Genomic DNA, 14,473 nt, shown 5'->3' with positions numbered 1-14,473 from the left:
AGATCTTAGCTTTTAAAATTTTCCTGAGGGTTGGTCCTTTGTATATATATTTAAGACATATCATTATTCATGTTAAATAGTGTACATGTCTGTATATAAAAATAAGTGTGCCACCAGAATTATCTATCAATACATGCACAAACAAAAGATTTCTAACTCATGTAGGCACTTGGCAATAGCAATGCAGGCAGCATATTTATAGGCTTCTGCATGCATGTTCTTTCAAATTTTCTGCTATACAGAAGACACTGACTGAACTATAAATGTGCTTGTGAAATGGAAGAACATTAAAGATAGCTAATCAAAAAGGGGGAAAAAAAGATTTGTTGTAGAAATGCTAAAACTTAGCTGTTTGTTACTGTTTACAGCTGTTCCTCTCTAAGTTGGCCGCAATTTTATAAACACTGAAAACATCATGAAGTTTACTAGTTGTGGCTACCATAGAAGAGTATGCACCACAGAACAAACGTCTTTTATACAGTTATTTATGTTGAACTAGATGGAATTTGGTGCCAACAATACTTCTGTTTATTTATTGAAGTAATGACTTCACTCCTAGTCTTCAGAAGTGTTCCATACATTTGCAATAAGTATGTATATTTCCTTTTAGCCCATTTTGCCCCAGTAAGTCTTTTAACCAGCCCCACTGATATTTATTCATCTCGTCCAGAGATGATGAGTTGAGGGCTTCTTTTCATAATGTCTTAAAATCTGTAACTTTTCCCTTCCTAATACTTCCTAAATCTTATGCCCCTGGCTGCCATTTAATTCAATTAATTTCTATCTTATTTCTGGTGGACATAGAAATCAGTTGATTAATTTCATCTTTTTTTGCACCATCTGTTAGCATAGTAGAAAACTTATCACGTCTACCTGTCTGGTCTGTATTAAGCAACTGAAGTAGTTTCATGCTTGCTTTAATAATCTTGCATTCTATATTATTATTAATATTATTATTTTGCTCTCCCCTAAACATTCTCTAAGGAGCTAGCTGCAAATTTGCAACCTCTGTGAAAACAATAGAAGCAGCTAGTAAATCTTACATATGACACCGCAGTTTATCCAGCTCAATCTGACCGATTTCCTTGGGCAGAATAAGCACTAAAAAAGTGCAGTTTTGTGTGGAGAACCCAAGTAAAGTCTGACTACGCTCCTTGCAGCACCAGAGTTGTACAAAGACATTAGCCGCAATGGCACAGCGCTCTGCATGCACTAATTAACCCTGCACTAACACAGCAAAACTGCTGCTGTTTTGTTCACAGCTCACATGAATGTCTCCACATGACACTGCTTTAAATAGTATGGAAACATTTGTAAACATGTGCACTCTTGAGGAGGGATGCAGCTAGCAAGAAATATCCCCAAAAGTAGGGATATTCATTTTTGTAACTTGAAAGTATAAATAAAAACTACATATTACATATAATGAATAGTCATGTATTACCTGTTATGCACAACCTGTGTCCTCTACTACTTTATTAAGGAAGGTGTGGCCAGATGATATATTAATTATCAGTTTGAATAATCCCTATTTGCCTAATGAGTTTCACTCATTCCACAATTGTCCAAAAATTGAGCAGATAGTGTGTTTTCTTTTTGTTCTTTTCTTGAAGATTATCCTAAATACTAATTGAGAGTCCATAACAAATAGGTACTCATATCTTTAAAGAACATTTGACAATTTTACTTCCATTATAATTGAGAGACAAGTTACATCAAGGTTGTAGCTTTATTTTTTTTTATAAATTAAGTACTTCCAATGACAGTGAAATGGTTCACAAAATTTATTCAGCTACTTGTAGACCTAGTTTTAGACATAACTTTTTTTTTTTTTTCCTGGATAATGAAGCCTGAATTTGAGTTCACAGACTACCTGATACTCCTCCACAAAAAGTCTGCTTGGATATTCAGTATTTCTTTTTACTCTATTTTTAAATATTGAGTTTCAGCAGGATATCTTACTTTAATTTTGGTCGATTACCAGTTACTCATTTCACAAAGGATGTCAATACTCTGAGCGTCTCTTTTCTGCAGGGAGACACCATTGACTGGAGGTGGAGCCTGTTCTTTTCTAATGAGGGAAACGCTGTCCACTTTGTGCATTTCCACCTCCATGTTCCATCCTGAGGCATGGACAAACAAGGCCGCGACAAACTGAATCGGGGTTTCCCTCAAGTTCCACCATTTTCTATTTTTGCAGTTAAAAACAAATAAATAAATCAAATAAAGGAGGGAAAGCGCTGCGCGTGGATCCTTTACAGGGACAGCTTTCTTTTCCTGCGGTGTTTGACAAAGGATCTGCCAGCGCTTAGTGAGGGCTGCAAAAATCATTTCCTGCTGCCTGAAGGAGCCTGTGCTTCTGGTGAGGTGAGAGCAAAGCTCGGAGTCATCTGTTACACGAACGAGGAGACGCACGCACTTCAGGAGGAAAGCAGATGAAGAGGGTTTTCTTTCCACTCCAGTAACTCACAGCAGGTATTACAAATTTATTTTCCCTTCTCGGGTTGCTTTCACTTTGCTAGACTGTATCAAGGCATCACAGATGCTACAAATAGGGTCTTACTAACTAACTTCAGGAGTAGGAAAAACACCAGTGATGGTTACTTCATTCATACCAACATTTTCCACTTCAGTATTTGCTTCCCAGACACAAGGAAATGTGAAGACGCTACATCATTGGAAAGCAAATAAATAAATTACATGCAGCCTCTTTGAACTGTAAAATATGTTGGTAGATCTCAAGAAATCTTACCAGGCTCCATAAAAATCTTCCTTTCTATATCAGTCTTCCTTCCATTTACAAAACTTGGGCTGGAGGTCCAATGCTTGCCCACCACCCTTTTGTCTTTCATTCATTCAGTTACATCTCCCTTCCTTGTCTCTGTGTTTAACATCAGTTATTCCTGAGCACATCTGCAAAATCCCTTCACTGTTCACTTTCAAGTACCCTGTTGAAACTAAGACTGGTCGAAAGATGGGCTTCCTCACCCTTTTCTTCTTCTCTCAATCACTCTCCCTCTTGCCCAGCTCTTGCTGCCCCTTCTTGCTCATATCATAACCCAATATCACTTTGTCTTTTACCTTCTTTAGGGATAGGATTAAAGTGAGCTAAGGAAACAGACTGAACATCCACTTTAAAAAGGTTTTGAATGTTAGGAAAGGAGATAAAACAGGCAAGAGGGAAAATCCTTGAAAACAGAGGAGAAAAATGCATGGGAATTCTGTGGTACATTTTTGCTGAATCAGTTGTACAAAACATTCCCAGGTAATGGACTATTGACAAACTCATCAATTCCTCATTGTTTCTTATTCACTATCTTTGTGCTATGATGAATTAGTGATTTTCCTGCTCCTTGGCTTGATATCTCATAATTTTTTAAAGGAAGACATCAAATAAAAAAGAGTAAGTTTTTGCACATAATTCTACGCACTGGCGGGTTTTGAGTTGCCTCCTGCTTCAGTGGGTACACCACTGGGAAAGTCTATCCAGAGCTGCTTCTCTTCCAGCAAGTGAATGCAGGGCTGTTCTTTCACCACATATCCAACTGCCTTGCTTCAGTAACGTTTGTGTCATTTTATCCTCTTAGCCTCCAGAACAGGGTGGTGACATCCACCTTACCTACTGAAGTTCAGTCCTGGATTGCCAGTTTGAATTTATGAATTGGTTGGGATTTGTCTAATTGGCACAAACCAAACTATCCCATGGATTGTTCTAGAGATTTAGCAGTCTGGATGACTGAATTCCAGGAAAGCTCCTTGCCACTGATCCGTTCACTAGTGTAGATCTAGCTTAATACTAGTTTTCTTCTATAACAAACAAGGAATTATTTGCAGCAGTATTAAAGGTCTGGAATTTAAAACTCTAAGGGTGTTCATCATGCTGAAATCCTGTGTTATTATTATTATAATTATTATTGGAAATTAAGAACTTTATGAGAAAATTCTCAGAAAAGTATAAATTGGAAGAAGTGTTTAACTTCTGTAAGTACAATATGAGCAACCTATAAATGGAGAACCTAAAAGTGTGACTCCGTAGAGAGCTGGAGTAATTTTAAGCTGTTTGAAAGTTTCATGACTGTAGAGACTTGATATCCTAAAATTGGGTTAGCCCGTGGCTCCCTGTATGTTACGTGCCCCTAAATGGGTAGAGACAGCATGTCCAAACTGCTTCCTGAACCGCATCTAACAGATGAAATCCTATTGCAGGTGTCCCTACAAGACCCTACACTCTGACTACTAAGTGAAAAATATGGAATTTATTTTGTGGTGGGGTGTTCAAATTACACGATACATTTGTCTGTTCCATCTCACTCAGACCTACGCCTAATGACAGCTTCTTATTTCAATGTGGAGTTTCTCTTTTCTTGAATTGTGGTATCTTAAACTGCTTCAGCTTGAAGATTTAGCTGATAGCTATGACACCTTTCCATTTGCAGATGTAATTTCATTATGAATCATCTACCTATGGCTGGGTCAGCATTATAGCTGCCTCTGCGCTCATTAGTGCACGACAGCAGATGTGAGACACTGTCACTGGAAAGACAGAACCATAATAACCAAAAATATTCTACCTCCCTTTGCTGCCTTCCTTGCTCATTGCCAGTTCTATTATTTCTACAATCAGTTTTTTTTTTTTTTTTTTTTTTTTTTTTTTGTGCTTAAATTCCTCTCCTGTGCATTTTTAATACTTCCTGTATTACCTTGTTTTCCATTTGGCATATGTATACTCTGCTTATTTCTTCCACATTGTTTGCATACCTCTGGAGAAATTACAATACGTTAATTAATTAAAATAATATCATTTTAAGTAAATGAGAAACAAACCATATGATCCTGCTCATTCTTGCCATATGTATTGGAACAACTCACAGTTGCATGTTAGCAACCAGGTTCCTACAAAAATTAGATACAGAACTGCATACAGTGGCCTTTTAGACATTATTTCTGTGTTTCTGCATGGTTTTGAGCAAATTTATGTAAGCCTACAGAGATAATTTGGTATGAATGACCTGCTTGTTGGTTTGTTGCTTCAACTTCAGGCACAATGAACAGCACTCTGCAACAAAATTATATTTAAAACAGGTTAAGCCTTTTTTTTTTTCTTCTGTTACAGATTCCTGTCTACCCATATGTTAGACTATCGAGAATGCAGCAAGCTGTTGAGTAAGAGGTTCAGATATTCAAGGAGGCCAAACTCTTAAAATATCAACAGAAGCATATCCTAATTTATCCGAGGGCTGTGGAAAAAGGAGGCAGGCAAGAAAAGATGATTTTCCAGGAATCTCAAAAAATGTTGGTTTAAACTATTTGAAAGCTGGATGATTGAGTTTTTAAGGGTGTACCCACAGGAAGAGGAGAGAAAACAGAAGGAAAAGCTGAATCCTGTAGAACTGAATCAATTTTTGAGACATTCTACTTATGTAAATACAGTAAGGAAGAAAATGCTTGCTTCCCCTAATAATTAGATTTTGATTTCAGCCTGCTAATAGTCTCTTTCCTTTGTTTATTTATTTATTTATTTATTAGTTTATTGTTCCTTTTCTGTTCTGTTTCTTTTCCAGTACCTTTGTTTAACTCCTTCTACATTTTGCACTCTCTTCATCCGGGAGCACACCAGTAAGCAGAAGACTGAAGGACTTCTGATATAGATGTCAGTACACCATACTGTGTTTGCAGTTACACTTTTCCCTTCAACAGAGGGGCTCAAATAAATGAAGAAAAGTGTCTGATACCTCACAGTCTATGAAGTTTGCCTGTTCTCAGAGAAAACAAAGAAAAGAATATCTATAGAGTGACTCTCTTTTGGGGTGGCTAACAGTGTCTATCTACTGTTAGCACTGATGTTCCAGGAAGCAAGCTGTGTGTTAAATCAAGACCCAGAGACCTGAGCCTTTAACTCATAGACTCGTTCTCTGCTCAGTAATTAACATTGACGGGGTATTTAAACTATCCATACATCAGTCAATACAGGAACATAAAAGGAGAAAGGCTTATTTAAATTTATTGGTGATAAGAATTAATACTAAAGGCAGCACAAGCAGAGGGAAAAAGACTCTTGTAGATTGAACCTTGATTACTGGAAAGAACTAGTTGGGAAAAGGACAGTGACCAAAATCATTAAATGCTAAAAAGAATCCTGGTTTATAGGGGTAGAAGAAGGTAAATAAAAGATTTTAAAAAAAGAATTCTTCCATCTATTGGTCTGAAAGGCCTGTTGGAAAGCAAATGTAACAAAAAAAAAAAAAAAAAGAGGTCTGGAAGTATGTTAATGAAATACTACTTTTGCAATGAACTGCACCATTGAATGAGAAACATACAGCCTTAGAAAAATGATGTCTTTCAAAACATGAACATTTAACTGGCATTATACAGAATGAAAAAATACCATCAGCTTTTAGGAACCAAAGCAATAGCACAATGCAGGTAGGAACAGAATCAGATAGTTTAGCATACAGATGAAGGGAAATAGCCAAGTGTATTCACTAAACACACTGATAATAAAATGATCATGTAAAATACTTCAGTGGGGACAGAAAGTTTAACTTGCTCAAGTAAAGCAACTATTACTCTGAGCTCTGTAAATGGGAATGTTGTGTCCAAGCTGTAATCTTCTCCTCAGGGCTGATAAGCTTTCGACAGGACACCACTCTTCGGGCAAGATGTGGATCTATTAAAGAATATCCAGAAGAAAGAAATAAAAATTTTAAAATAAGCCTGCAAGCTTGGAAAAATGGGCTTGTCTTATCTTGAAAAGACTGATAGGGGTTAAAGAGATGATCTGCAAACAACCTTCCAATATATAAAATGTTGCCGCATGGATGAAATGAAATAAACAGTTCTGTGTGTTCACAGCACGTAGAATAAAAAACAGAGAACTTGAATTCCAGCAGCTGTCCTCAGGAGGAAGTGTTCTGTCTTCAAGGACAAGTTGAATGCTGGAGAACATTATCCCAGAAGATGGTGAACCATCCACACCATCCACAATATTCTTATTTTCAGTCTCATGGTTACAAATTTTTTATTGAAGACTGAAGAGCTGAGGAATTAGAGAGCTTTCAAAGGCAGAAAATTGCAGGTGGTTAGGGAGAGCTCCTCTTCAGAATGAGGTTTTCATATTCATGGAAATGTTGGGAATTGTTAACAGATAGACCTTTGTACTAAAAAAATGTTTTATGGATATTTAAAAGTATTGTTCAGTGCTCTAGCATGCATGTATATAGTAATGTCAACACTCACAATATTTGCCTTTTATTTTTTCATTTAGAATTGGGCTGCTTCGTGTGATAGTTTGTCACAATAACTGCAGTTATGCACAATAAAGCATCTGTAACTTTCAGACCTACTGGCCCATGTTGACAACGAGAAAAATCTCTTCCCATCCAAAACAAACAAACAAATAAATAAATAAATTGGCAACACCCAGGTTGTCTGCTGGGAATCAGTCTTGACCTATGACCTGTCTGTGATCAGAAATTACCTGCAAGAGTGTTAGTTTGAATGGAATTAAACTATGCCAAGGTTTGGGGTACTTGGCAAGTATCTTGGAAAGATGGGTGTAGGGCAATGTTTGAACTCAAATTCTGAACGTCCTTCATTTCCTTGAATAAAAATAGCCCAAGCAACCATTTGTGTAAGTAATAGAAAGTAGCACAGCCATTGTGAGCAAAGGCTTATCTGTTAGGATTAACTTCAAACGCCGAATACTGAAGCCCTGAATACTTACTTTTCCAAACAGTATCTGAGAACAATTTGGGAGATAGCACCAGCCAGGCCTAATGCTGACAGGCAGTTTGAACATGATGACTCTGCTCTTTTTGGGGGAAGGAGAGACATTCCTGACTTTTAGAATGTTTTTCATATAGACAGAGGGAGGTTTTATGAGAAACTCGGATGTAATTTTAAAATGCAACATGTTTAAACCCTTTCCTCCTTGGAAAAGAACTTGTGAGGAGAGGGGGAGGACTGTGTTTACTAAGTTGCAAACAAACAAACAAACAAACAAACAAAAAACCACAACAAACAAACAAACAACAACAACAAAACCAAAAAAAACCATAACAAAACATTATTTTAAGGCAATCTCGTGGTATTCATGGCTTGACTCATGATTTTAGAGAGCTTATGCTTGGAAACATTTCAAGATTTGTGAAACCTTTTCAGCTAAATATTAGTATATCTTTAATATATGGCACCAAGTCCTTACTCAGTAAACAACTACGTCTCCTGCTGAATGTAACAGAAGCTCCTGGCTGCACTTCACTTGAGAATTTGGCTCTGTGTTTTGATAGAAAATATAGATCTTGCCATGATTCAGGAATTTTAAAAAAGCCAGTACCTACTAGAATGCATGACTGAAACCAAACCTCCTAACTTTTCTGCAGTGACACTCATCTCATGTAATGCACCTCACATGTGTATTTTGCTCTTGTTACTTCTAGAGAATTTAGAGATGAATCTCTGGGTACAAGTACCATATGGTGCACGAAATGCACAGAGGAACCAAGGTCCAGAAGAGCTTATAATGCAGACACGTGACAGTGTTCAGCTGCTTGAAGGAATTGAGCCCTATTGCAGTGGCTGATTGAGATGCGTTTATACGTATATAAATATATGAAGTCTACAGGGCAAACATTGAAAATAGCAGTATAACCTACCTTTTTTGTTACCTTTTTTATTAGACATCTAGCAACTGAAAGTTGGACTTTGTCCTTCAACACTCAATGAACACCGTTCAGGAGAATACAGCCCAATTACCACTGGCCTTTTGCCACTGCCATCCTGGTAATGATGCTGATTATCCTGATTATTAATATTAGTACTGTTCGTGGTGATTATATGAATTATTGGTTTCAGTAATCAAAAGATTTCAACATAATCTTTGCCAATCAATGTATCATGACTACTCAACACTGAAATGTTAAAATAAACGTAACTTTTGGAAAAATAAAAGCCAAGCAGAAAAGCAATGTTGCATAGGTGTTGCAAAGTCACATTCTGAATTGAAATCCCCATTTTTATTAGTATAATACATTTCTCTAGAGATATGATTCATCTAGTGCCTCAAAAGTTGAATATGGTGTCACTTTTGTAACTAAAAACCACAGTTCATGTTTGAAACGCAGTCAGAGTTGGCACTTTTACCACATATCTGCAATCATCACTGAAGTTCATACAACCTCAACTAGTTATTTTTCTCTTACTTGACTGTCTTACTATCTGCTGCTTTTTAAAGGTACAGTATATAATCAGCTAGCTTGTTAAGAGGCTTAACAAGGTGAAAAATATTCAATCACTCCCCTTGTTTACAATGCCTTCACCATCCTGGAAAATAGCAACATGGTTCCTGTCCTCATCTCCTGCACTGATTAGATCTATTAGAGTGTAGTTGAGGCAAATTCTGCTAATAAAATGCTGTTCTGAATTCATTTTTTCTGCCCACAAATTTATTTCAAGCAGAGGAGTTTATGTTTCCACATTGAGTCCTTCCTGCCTGTGTTTTCTCTTTAGCTGAGTATGATATATAATCACCTTCTCCAATTGGATTATGAGCTGCCTTGTTCGTGCTAATTTACTTAATTTATTCATCCTCCTTGCTCATTCCAGTGATTTTTTATATGCTTCCTCTTCTGTACTGACAAATGATAAAATGATGAAATGGTGTGATGAGCCCTAGTTAAACACATCACCCAAACCCTGCGTCCCCTTTGTCTTCAAACTCCTGATATAATTTTGGATGTCGTGCAGCCCTGACACTGCACAATGTTTTGAAGGAAGCAAATCCAAGCAAGTCTGACAACCACCATCTTATCTGACAAGAGCTGAGCTGGAGACTACCAGGCAATACTTATACTAATAAATTAAACATGCCTGGGACTGTTCTCTGATGCACAAGCAAAATGGATGGAAATGCTGTTAAACTCTCTCTCCCTCTGAAACGGGAGGGTTTATCTATGGACTACATATCAGGAATAGGTTGTTCTGTTTCTTTTTGGAAGGCAGTTTGCTATTCTGAGCCAAAATCATGCCTGAGACCCACCTGTCATTTCACTATGTGGGCAGCTGAGTTCCACTATCCTTCTGGGCTCCCTGGCTCTTTTAGCACACCATGACAGGTAGAGCTTGGGGGTACCTCTCTCAGTGTGCTGCTCTAAACATAATGTGCTTTTTTGTGACTCCAAACATTTTTTCACGTGATTCAGAACAGCAGTTCTCACTAAAAACCCATAAATATTCATAAATATTTGTCAACGGAGTCTCTGTAACCATGAGTTTTAATTAGTTTGCACCTCCCTAGCTTGGGTACCACTGAATGATTCTGTCAGCAGTGCTGAACCATTAAGTTAACTTGAAAAAAGGAAAGCTCTTGTTTATGCTGAAATGTGAACATTATTTTCCTGAGAATGCTTTGCCCAAACATTTTTTGTTTGTTTGTGTTAAAATCACCAAAATGTTTAAGAAGTATATTATTAGATCAGTAGATGAAAGAGGAGACCCGATAAGAACACACTATTCTGATGTGTATTAAAGAACAGTAATAGTGACACAAGTTTAATGACAATGCGATAAATAAGATGGAGAGGAAAGTTGAGTACATACCGGGTGTTCATGCATAATAGAGTAGGAATGCATTGTCTGCTGTACTTTTTCTGTACCAGTAAATTACCTTTGGATAAAAATACCATGCTTAGCTACTCTAGAGAAATACTGATGAAAAACTAATGCTAGTGGAATGATGCTTGTGTGCAAGCACTATCAGTTAGGCTTTCCCAAACTTTTGCTTTTTATTATCGGAAGTAGATGAGGAGAAAGAAGTTGGAAAATGAAAGAGAAAAGGCAGTCTGATTCCTTCTTCACTATGTCCGTTAGTCAAATGCTGAGGTAGCAGCATTTCAGGGCTAGAACAAGTTGGGAAGCAGACTGATTCTTTTACTGTAATTCAAAGCTACACACTAACGGGGGAAAATTGAATAAGGAATATAACTGGTTTGCTGGGCTGCAAAGATTTAGGCTGGAACAGTGAATATGATTCCAAGTGTGCTGTGAAACAAGATGCAACCTCAGTGTGTTTTGTATTGGTAGGTGTTATTAGATAGTATCAGAATTTGCAGACAGTAAGCTTAATATCCACTGAGACGTGTAACATGGCTCAGACTTGGGGCCAGTTTTATTTAACATTTTCATCGGTGATATGGAGGAGAGGGTCTAGTACACCCTTGGTAAGTTTGCAGGCAGTTTGAAGTTAGAGAAAACTGTTGATTTGCTTGAAGGTAGGAATTCTTTGCAGAGGGATCAGGATAAGAGAAGAGAAGGCTCAGGGGAGATCACATTGTGGCCTTCCAGTACTTGAAGGGAGCATATAGACAGGAGGGGGAATGGCTGTTTACAAGGGTGGATAATGATAGGAAAAAGGGGGAATGGTTTTAAACTGAGACAGGGGAGGTTTAGGTTAGATATTAGGAGGAAGTTTTTCACCCAGAGGGTGGTGATGCACTGGGACAGGTTGCCCGGAGAGGTTGTGGATGCCCCATCCCTGGAGGCATTCAAGACCAGGCTGGATGTGGCTCTGGGAAGCTTGGTGTAGTGGTTGGCAACCCTTCACATAGCAGGGGGGTTGAAACCAGATGATCGTTGTGGTTTTTTTCAACCCAGGCCATTCTATTATTCTATGACTCTATGACTCTCTGATAAACTGTATTGATGGAGGAAGGCCAATTGCATGACATTCAAGAAAGTAAATGCTGGGTCCTGCACTTGGGTCATAACAACCCCATGCAGTGATTAGACTTGGGGAAGAGTGACTGGAAAGCTGCCGGGTAGATGTGGACCTTGGAGTGCTGGTTGGCAGCCAGCTGAACATCAGCTGGCAGTGTGCTCAGGTGGCCAAGAAGGCCAATGGCATCCTGGTCTATATTAGCATGGCCAGCAAGACTAGGGAAGGGATTGTTCCCTTGTATGTGACACTGATGAGACCCCACCTTGAGCACTGTGTTCAGTTTTGGGCCCCTCATTATAGTGTCTTAAGAGTGTGCAGATAAGAGCAATGAAGGTGGTGAAGAGACTAAAAAGTAAGAGGTACAAGGAGTGGCTGAGGGAACTGGGACTATTTGGTCTGAAAGAGTCTAATGGGAGACTTCACTGCTCTCCAAAACTACCTGAAAGGAGGTTTCAGCAAGGTGGTTGTCTGTCACTTTTCTCTAGTGACAAGTGATAGGGCTTGAGGAAACACTTTCAGATTGTGCCTGTGAAGTTTTAGACTGGACAATAGGAAGAACTTCTTCACAGAGGTGGTGGTAGAACACTGGAATGATCTGACCAGAGAGGTGGAGAAGTCACTGTCCCTGAAAATATTTGAGAGATATGTGGATTTTGCGCTAAGGAGTGGGACTCAGGATGTCAGGGTGGTGGTTGGACTTGATGTTCTTGAGGGTCTTCTCCAATCTATGTGAGTCTATGATTCTATGACTATTTCCACTGAGAGCTGTTGTGGAGTAACTTGTTTTGAAATCAGGATCTGTTTAAAGGAATGAAAAGATTTATTTTGCATGTTAATCTTGTAGATGTTATCTACTTAATTCTGGGATGGAGGAAGCATCTCTCTGGGAGTGGAAAATACATGAAACTGAAAATTTAAGTGGGAGCAGGGTACAATGGACTACATCAATCCACATTTCTTAAATTATATGGCTCTTCATTTCCTCATACATTCTGATTACAGATTGTTTTTAGCATGGAATGTAAATTATACAAACAGGTCAATAGTTGTATCTGTTCCAAGAATAAATCCAGGTTCAAAAATAACATAGGTTTTGTAACCATAAAAAGGGTAACAACACAAATTGTGTCCTGGGAGGAGTGCTGGGTACAGAAACTATCAGAAAAAGAAATAACAAAGGGAGTTCATCAGCAGACCAAGGAAGAGGACTTCTTGAGCCCCACAGGCTGTTCCTGTTCCATGTTCCTAAGCTTTGTGCACACATATATACTCACTTCCATAGGACTTTCTGAGGTATATTTTCTTCTCTCACTGTCATACTACCACAGATTTAATTTGTGCAACTTCTCAAGTACGTTTCTTTCCTACTGAAAACAAGCCATTTCCAGGAGAAAGTTAACTTCTTCTGAGATGCACTGTATCCTTTTGGTCCTGTTGGTACTGGAACAAAAGGGTGGTCCCTCTTATTAAGATGGCAGAGAGCAAGGAGAAAATGTGTCCTGCTTGGCCATGATTTGGTTGGAAAAACATAAATAACCTCTTAAAATGGGAGTAGCACTTTCTTATCCCCACAAGGCACTATGAAAGATAAGTGCACGTAAGCCCTTAAAATCACTCAGATAAGCTGGAGGGGTATGAAACTCTTTGAGTTCCGAATGCTTGTCTACAAATGGAAAAAGAATATAGAAGAATAAGATGGTCTCACTGTGCAAGAGGGGCTCTTTTTAAATTATTTTTTAATTATTATTTTTATTCAGTGTTTTATTTTATTTCATTTTTTGAAGTGACTGTGTGAGACAGTATTTCAGCAAGCTGCCACTTTTTATTTCTGATTTCTCCTGAAGGCTTTCTTGTGCTAGGTGGCTTACTTTCCCCTCCCTCTCTGGCTACCTCTGGCGTTTCCTCCACAGCAACTGAACATCATCTGTACGTGCCTAATGACCAGATGTTCTCTGTCGTGCTGTTCCTCCAGAACTAGGCAGGAGTGAAAAAAAGGGACTCAAAACTAAATCATCCAGGGATTACACTAACAGAAAATGATGCTCTTGGTATGGAAACTATTAAAGAAAACCTGATTTTGTCTTTATATACTAAGGTTCATTAACTTTCTCTCTGGTACAGCTAATGACCTGAACAGAAGCTGTGGTTCATTAGTGATCTTACTCTCTCTGCCTGGCAATTGAACAGAAAAAAGAAAGACCTGGAAGGAGAGGTAAAAACTCTTAAGTGAGACAGAACAGCATTACATGTTTCCAGGCTAGCAGTAGAAAATTTTCTTCCGTTCCTTTCCTTGTAATAGGAATGACATGATATTTACAGTTAAATTCATCCTTTATGCCAAAATGGGGTTAGTCATCAAAAGAGGAGCAAAAACAGTTTATTCGTGCTCTTTTTACCATTTTTGTCTTCAACAGCTCTGCCAGGGGTTCTCTGGAGCTGGTAGCCTCCTTGGGGATGCTACCGTATGCTTCACATATTCATGGGGTGGTTTTGGCAGTGGGCAGTAGCTACAGGGTGATTCAGGAATACCCTGACTTGATCCGTTTTGCTGACATACAGCTACTGCAGGAAATGCCTTACTGGTTTGCATTGGTGCAGCCAGCTTCAAACTGCCTTTTGGCAAGATGACTCATTCAGCAGTATAAGGAGAAGGTGAACAGTGCTTTTGCATGTGTATCTGGATCCCGGGGTGGTGCTGATCAAAACCAAAATATACTCAGGGAGCCATTAAAAGGTATTTCTGTTTCCACGTATGGAAAA

The sequence above is a fragment of the Gallus gallus genome, chromosome 3 (assembly GCF_016699485.2).
Source record: "Gallus gallus isolate bGalGal1 chromosome 3, bGalGal1.mat.broiler.GRCg7b, whole genome shotgun sequence".
Lineage (NCBI taxonomy): Eukaryota > Metazoa > Chordata > Aves > Galliformes > Phasianidae > Gallus > Gallus gallus.
This window is presented reverse-complemented; position numbering follows the sequence as displayed.